General features: G+C 51.4%; 1 long non-coding RNA gene across 1 annotated transcript; it reads right to left on the bottom strand.

The window, feature by feature from the left end:
• Positions 1-397: 397 nt before the first annotated feature.
• On the bottom strand, positions 398-1,490 carry LOC124519319 (uncharacterized). The gene is made up of 2 exons (XR_006964083.1): positions 1,017-1,490; positions 398-579 (listed from the first exon to the last, which is right to left on the bottom strand). It is a non-coding gene; the product is annotated as an uncharacterized LOC124519319 (long non-coding RNA).
• Between the last annotated feature and the right edge of the window lie 5,461 nt (positions 1,491-6,951).

Genomic DNA, 6,951 nt, shown 5'->3' with positions numbered 1-6,951 from the left:
CTGTCCCCACAAACTGCCAGGAGGCCTCTCTGTGTCCCACCGCCCTCTGGGCACAGACTCCCCTCCCCTTTCCACCAGCCTTGCCGTCACTCCAGCAACGACTGTCCTGCATCGTCATCGCATTGTGACGTCTACTGGACCACTCCCAGCAGGATAAAAACAAGCTGTTATGCCTCCCACCTAAAATCATAAACGAAATGTCTTTAAAGAAAAAAAGTCCTTGATCCCACTTCTTCTGAAAGTTACAGTCCTTGTCTTTGCTCTTATTGGCGGTAAAACCCTTGGAAGGGTTCCCTCTTCCCTGCTCTCTTAAGCCCACCTGGCTAGAATTTGCTAGCCTCTCCCCCGAGGTGCTTGGGATTTGTCTGCTGGTGCCACAGTGACAAAGTACCACAGATGGGGGGCTTGGCCAACAGACATTTATTTCTCGCGATTCTTGAGGCTGGAAGTCTGAGAGCAAGGTGTAGCAGAGTTGGCTCCTTCTGAGGCCTTTCTTTCTTCGGGTGTAGACAGCAGTCTCCTCTCTGTGTCCTCACGTGCTCCTCCCTCCATGCATATCTGTGTCCTAATCACATCTCCCTACAAGGACACCAGTGCTACTGGATTAGGGCCCACCTCTCATTCTACCATAATCACCCCTTTAAAGGCCCCCAAATAGTCATGTCCCGGGCGCCTGGGTGGCGCAGTCGGTTAAGCGTCCGACTTCAGCCAGGTCACGATCTCGCGGTCCGTGAGTTCGAGCCCCGCGTCAGGCTCTGGGCTGATGGCTCAGAGCCTGGAGCCTGTTTCCGATTCTGTGTCTCCCTCTCTCTCTGCCCCTCCCCCGTTCATGCTCTGTCTCTCTCTGTCCCAAAAATAAATAAACGTTGAAAAAAAAAATTTAAATTCAAATAGTCATGTCCCAAGATCCCAGGGTGTTAAGGCTTCCCTGTATGAGTTTGGGGAGGACACACCAGCCCATCACCATTGTCAAGGTCAACAGTGACCCCCGTTTTACTCACAGTCCCAACTCTCACCGGTGGCTTCTCTGCACCATGGGCTTGTTCCTTCTCTTCTCTTTGACTTCTTTGACTTTGAAGGGCCCCAGAGCTCAGCCCCCTTTTCCTCTTCATATGTCCTTACTCCCTTAACCTCGTTCAGTCTCCTGGCTCTAAATTTCATCCATAGACAGACAACTCCCAGTTGTACATCCCCAGTCTGGATCTCCCTCCCAAAGTCCAGACTCCTGTCCAGCAGCCTGCTGGGAATTGTCCAGTGGACATCTAAACTCAACCTTCCCAAAGCCCTAACCCTGACTTTCCATCCCAAACCTCTCCTCACAAGGTCTTGCCCACACTTGTTGGTGGCAGCCAAGGTCTTGAGTCACGTCTGACTCTTCCCTTCCCTCATACCCACATCCAATCTGTCTGGAAATACTCTTGAAAATACATCTGGAAAGCATCACTTCTCACTACTCCACTGTAACCACCCTGGTCCAGGCCACCATCATCTCATGCCTAGATTACTATGGCCTTCTGCTAACTGGTCAACTGGCTATGTCCTTGCCTCCCCCTACGGCAGATAATGCCATTCCTTTTATCAAAACCCTGCAGTGCCTCCCCCTCTCATTCAGAGTAAAAACTCAAATTCTTCAGTGGTTTCCCTCAGCTGCCACCATGCACCGGAAACACACCAGGCACACTCCTGCTACAGGGCCTTTGCACTGACTATCTCTCTGCCCAGATGCTCTTCCCCTGGATCTCTACTTGGCTACTTCTCTGGTGTCCTTCAAGTCTTTGCTCCAATGCTGCCCACTCTCTGAGGCTTCCCCTAACAGCCTTATTCCATATCGAAACTCCTCCCTAGTACTCAGCCCACACGACTTGGCTACAGTCTCAGCCCTTACCTGGCTGGGCTTTTCCTTTTTCCATAACCCTTCACTCCTCTAGCCAGATACAGAAACTCCAGATGTATTCTGCTTTTTGTTTACTGTCTCTCTCCCGCTGGAATGTAAACTCACGAGTGAGGGATGTCTGATGTCTGGTTCACTAATGTCTCCCAAGCACATAGAACAGAGCCGGCACCCAGCTGCTTCACCAGTCTCATGCGGTGTTCTTTCCAACATGAGAAAACATTTGTTTTCCTTGCCTCCGCACACCGCATCTGTACCACAGCCCGGTGCCTCACCTCCCTGAGGCTCGGCAGGTAAAAGGACACACCAACCAAGGTCACCAAGCCAGGAGGACGAGAAGAATTCGAACCCAAGACTTTCTCACCCCAAGCCTGCAGTCTTTCCCCAAGAGGTGGGCGGGCCTTGGAGGGCAGCACCTGAGTTGGGTGTGTCAGGTCTGCCCTGTGTCACCTCCTTGTCCTTGTCCCCCCAGACTCAGCAGCAGAGCCCTGGTGATCCGATCAGAGGGCGCCAGTGTTGACAGAAGCTCGTACGCTCCCAGGAAAGACAGGCTGTGTCGCCGTGGAGAATTTAATCTCCGAGCGCGTGCCCTTGTCCAAGACCACGTCCGGGCAGCGTGCAACCCGATAAGGCTCTGCCCCAATTAGCCTCGAAGTCTGCAGCACCTGGCACGAGATCTGGGGACACTGGCAGAAGCGGCTGTAATCCCATCCAGAGAAAGGAAAAGGGAGAGAGAAGAAATGTCCTAATGCAGCTGAGAACTGCTCCTTGCCGTCGGCCTACTGGCACTTGGGTGCACAAGGAGGCACCTACAGGGCCGTGCCAGTGAGCGCTGATTGAACACCTGCAACCAAGTGAACACTCCTGGGTGGTAGTATTTGCCCCATGAGAGGCCCAAACTGTGTGTTTTGCAAAACGGCCTTCAAATGTGGATGGATAAAGTGGCCTGCACACCCCCACCCAGTCCACACACAGACACGGGTCCCACCGTGCGCCAGACCCGAGTGAAGGACCCGAGGGTGTTTGGGGAAGGAGTCCCTTGGGCCCATTTCTAGTTACTATGGGAGCTAGAGAGCTGCGGGGTGGGGGGCACTGGGGAGGGGGGAGTCCAGCCTGGACCTTTCCCAGCTCTGTACTGCGCCCTGGGATGCCGTCCCCTGCTGGCCCCTGGGGAGCACTCCTGGGGGTGAATGCTCCCCAGAACAATGCAGGTGCAGATGAAAACCTGGTTTCCTTCTGCCCACAGAGGAAGGCTCGCCCTTTCACAGGACTTTACCAGGTGATTCAGGAAAGCTGGGAGGAAGTCGTCAGGAAATATGTAAACAGCCTCATTTTAAAATCCTGGCTTTCAGATCCCACAGACTACAGCCAGTCGCAAATGGCCGGTTCCTCCTGGCACCTCTCTGCCCCCATCAGGCGGCCCCTGGCACCTTCTTGCTCTCTGGACTCAGAGCTTATCCGGTGGGTCTGTGGCTGGGGGCGTGGAGCCCGATGGGGGCTCAGAGGCCATCTGGGAGGCAGAGATATCTCTCTGCAACACCGAGCACCCTCTGTGATAATCAGCTTTTACAAAGAGACTGTAGTGCAGCCTCCTGCACGGCCCTTGAAAATTTTCAAACCAAGCAAATGCAGAGAATCCATTTTCCTGCTTAGAATCCACACTCGTTTCCTAGGGCTGCCGTAACCAAGAGCCACAGGCTGGGTGACTCCCACAGCCGAAGTCTATCGTCCTTGAGTTCTGGAGTCTAGAAGCCCCAGATCGAGGGGGTCGGCAGGGCCAGCTTCTCCTGAGGCCTCTCTCCTTGGCTCACAGGGGCAGTTTTCTCCTGTGTCCTCCCCCTCCCATTGTCTTCCTTCTGGGGGTGCCTCTGTGTCCCAATTTCGCCTTTTCATAAGGACACAAGTCCTATTGGATTAGGGCCCATCCTAATGACCTCATTTTAAATCAGTCATCTACAAACAACCTATTTGCAAATAGTCACATCCTGAGATCCTTAGAGGTTAGAACAGAGGAATGGGGTGGGGGGGGTGGGGGCACGTGGGACACAATTCAACCCATAACGACACCTGAAGGAGGGAAAAAAAGGTAGGTGAAATGGACAAACCAATTATACCCCAAATATGATCTGCTGTCTGTGACCACCCCCCAAGTTTGGACAAGGACAAGAGGGGGATGCCGAGGCGTATGCTCGAAGGGCAGACCTCAACACCGGAGGTCAGTCTGGAGCCCTTGAGTGAGTCCAGACACCCTCCACATCCGTGGGTCAGCTTCGGGATAATAAACTGCGTGGGGTTCTCATGGGGCTCACAGATAGAAAGCGTTTACAGAGATTTTTGGAATCATTCAAAACCCTCACTCGGCTCCCCAGGAACTGGTCGCCCCGGAATGACCAGGCTGGCAGAAATATGTCCGTTCCTGGGCACAGGGACCATCTTCGCAGGAGACGCGTGGGTTGATTTGACCCAACAGCCTGCTCATCTCCACCATTTTACCCCCACAAACTGCCCCGGGTTGAGCAATTGTTTTAAAACCATGGCAAAGTTGAGGATGGATGGAATTGTCTGGAACATCTATAAAGGGAACCCAGAAAGCCCAGGCAGCCGATCATGCTCAGGCTCTGTGGATTGTCTGCCCAGGGCAGCTCTGGCCGCCGAGCTCAGGCCTCCATCTGGTGTCTCGAGACCTGTTAAAAAGGCTGATGTGGTTTTCCTGTTGACGAGACAGGCTGAATAAAGGAGAGAAATATAGGAGTGTACCCACAAGGGAGGGCTATCGGTGAATGAGAAACGTCAGCGGGTTTCTGGAAGATAAGGAAATGAATGGGGCCACGTGGCACGGTGAAATGGGGGGGAAGCCCAGACGCAGGATCCAGTGTGGGGGCACTCCAGGCCTGATGGAGGCTGGGAGCAAGAGAGAAATCAAGAGTGGGGTGGTTATGAAACACCTACTTCTACGTGCCCTCCACCAGCTCCCTTCCCAGCACCTGCCCCTCACAGCTCAAGAAAACTATCACTCAATCCAAGGCAGACCACGGGGCCATTAGGAGAGAGGGACTCTGTGCCCAGAACTGCCTTTCTCCAACAGGACTCTGGGGCCGACCTTCCCTCTACCCTCAAAGGGAGCCCAGTCATTGGCACACCCGCCTGAGGTTCAAAGAGCCCGTTCAGGGAACCAACACAAGAATAAAAAAGAATATAACCATCACCCATTGGGAGAGGCAGGAAAGCAGGGAAGAGAATGGTGTAAATGAACTAAATTATCATGGACCATAACAGGATGGGTACTTACCCCCTAAACTTGGTAAGTGAAGCAGCAGAGGAAGAGGCAGATTGTCTCGTATGCCAGCCACCATCACTAGGCAGAAACGGGGAGGTTGTCCTGAGTAAATGGGATGGGGACCGGGGATGGGCCACCCTAAGCTCTTCCATTCAGTCTGATTTATAACTGAGCATCTATATCATTGTAAACAGCCTTGGTAAATTTTCTTGACACACGAGAACATTCTCACAAGACTGATAGGGCATGGGCACCAACCACAATGGAGAAACTTTCTGGTTGCCCCATTTTCAGAACTGTTAGCGAACATCTTCTCAGAAATCATTACCCTTCCTCTGTCCCCAAGACATCTGGGGCAAACGAGCTTATATGCCGATTTGGATAGAAAAGGAGAAACGGTGCAGACTGAGGGGAGGAGCAGAAAAAAATGTTTAGAACTTGGAGTATCCAATCCACTTTATATTTGTTTTCATAATGTATTTTTTTAAGTTTATTTATTTATTTTGAGAGAGTAGTGGCGGGGCAGAGAGAGAGGGAGAGAGAGAATCCCAAGCAGGCTCTGCACTACCAACACAGAATCTGATGCAGGGCTCGAGCTCGTAAACCACAAGATCGTGACCTAAGCCAAAACCTAGAGTCGGACACTTAACCAACTGAGCCACCCAGGTGCCCCACCTTATATATATATATTTTTTTTTCATTTAAAAGGCAGTGCTGATACAGTAGACCTGAGAGCTCACATGGTGTGTGTCCAGAGATGACAGCTCAGTGAATGCAGATGGAATCCAGAGGTCCTTCTGAGCTGTGTTCTAGAACTTTCTTTGCATCTCATGGGCTCATAGTGCAAAAGAGGAAAAATACAAATTCACGAGCCCAAGCTCTCTGTTCTATTTCTCTTCTAAAGTAAGAACTTTCACCACAAATACATGTGTGAGCAAAAGCTACAAAGTCCCCCAGCTGAGCAAACCGCCAGATCTGTGTGTGTGGCTGTCTTTACTGCAGGCGGAGAATCTTGTTCAATTAGATAAAGATTGATAGGTGAGAACAGAGGGGCAAGAAATATCTGCAAACTGCCTTTCCTGCACAGGCCTGCATCCTGTTGTTTGCCTTTTAGTGACATTGACCCTAGTCATAAAATGCTCCTGACTCAGGAATTTGAGACCAGAGAGGTGAGACCATTGCTTTTCTTACCTGCCCAGCCCACGTTGTGAGGTTGGAGTTCCCTAGAGATGAGACACACCCAGCTGGGCCTACCTCTATCAGGATGTGTCCCCTAAGGCCGAGGCCAGCGTCTACACCGCGGATGAGTCAGTGCAGCAGGGGAGGTAGAGACTTTATGGGTCCCAAGGGTTGGGTATCTGGATTGCTGGGTGTTCATACCCTGTGCGGGGACATGTTTGAGATGAATAGAGACTTGTGTGTGTAGGAAAAGACACTGCACCAAACACATCATCACCATCGTCCCTGGAAGTTGGGAAACAGGAGGAACCAAGTTTTAAATGTGAGACTCTCTTTATACAGAAGAGCCAGTTGTGTACATTTCAGTCCCAAGTCCAAAGGCAGGAGAAGACTAATGTCTCCCACCTAAAAGAAGGTCAGACAAAACAAATTCCCTCTTACCTAGGCTTTTTGTTCTATTCAACTGATTAGATTGGGGCCTTCAACTGATTGGATGAGGCTCACCCATATTAAGAAGGGCCAGCTGCTTTATTCAGCCTACAGAGTCACATTCTAATATCATCCAAAAACACCTTCACAGACGCATCCAAAATAATTTTTGACC

The sequence above is a fragment of the Lynx rufus genome, unplaced genomic scaffold (assembly GCF_022079265.1).
Source record: "Lynx rufus isolate CCGP_SWC_20201006 ecotype Redwood Valley unplaced genomic scaffold, mLynRuf1.p SCAF_27, whole genome shotgun sequence".
In the NCBI taxonomy this organism is placed as follows: Eukaryota; Metazoa; Chordata; class Mammalia; order Carnivora; family Felidae; genus Lynx; species Lynx rufus.
Note: the sequence above shows the minus strand (reverse complement) of the source record. Positions and strands in the feature narration are given on the sequence as shown.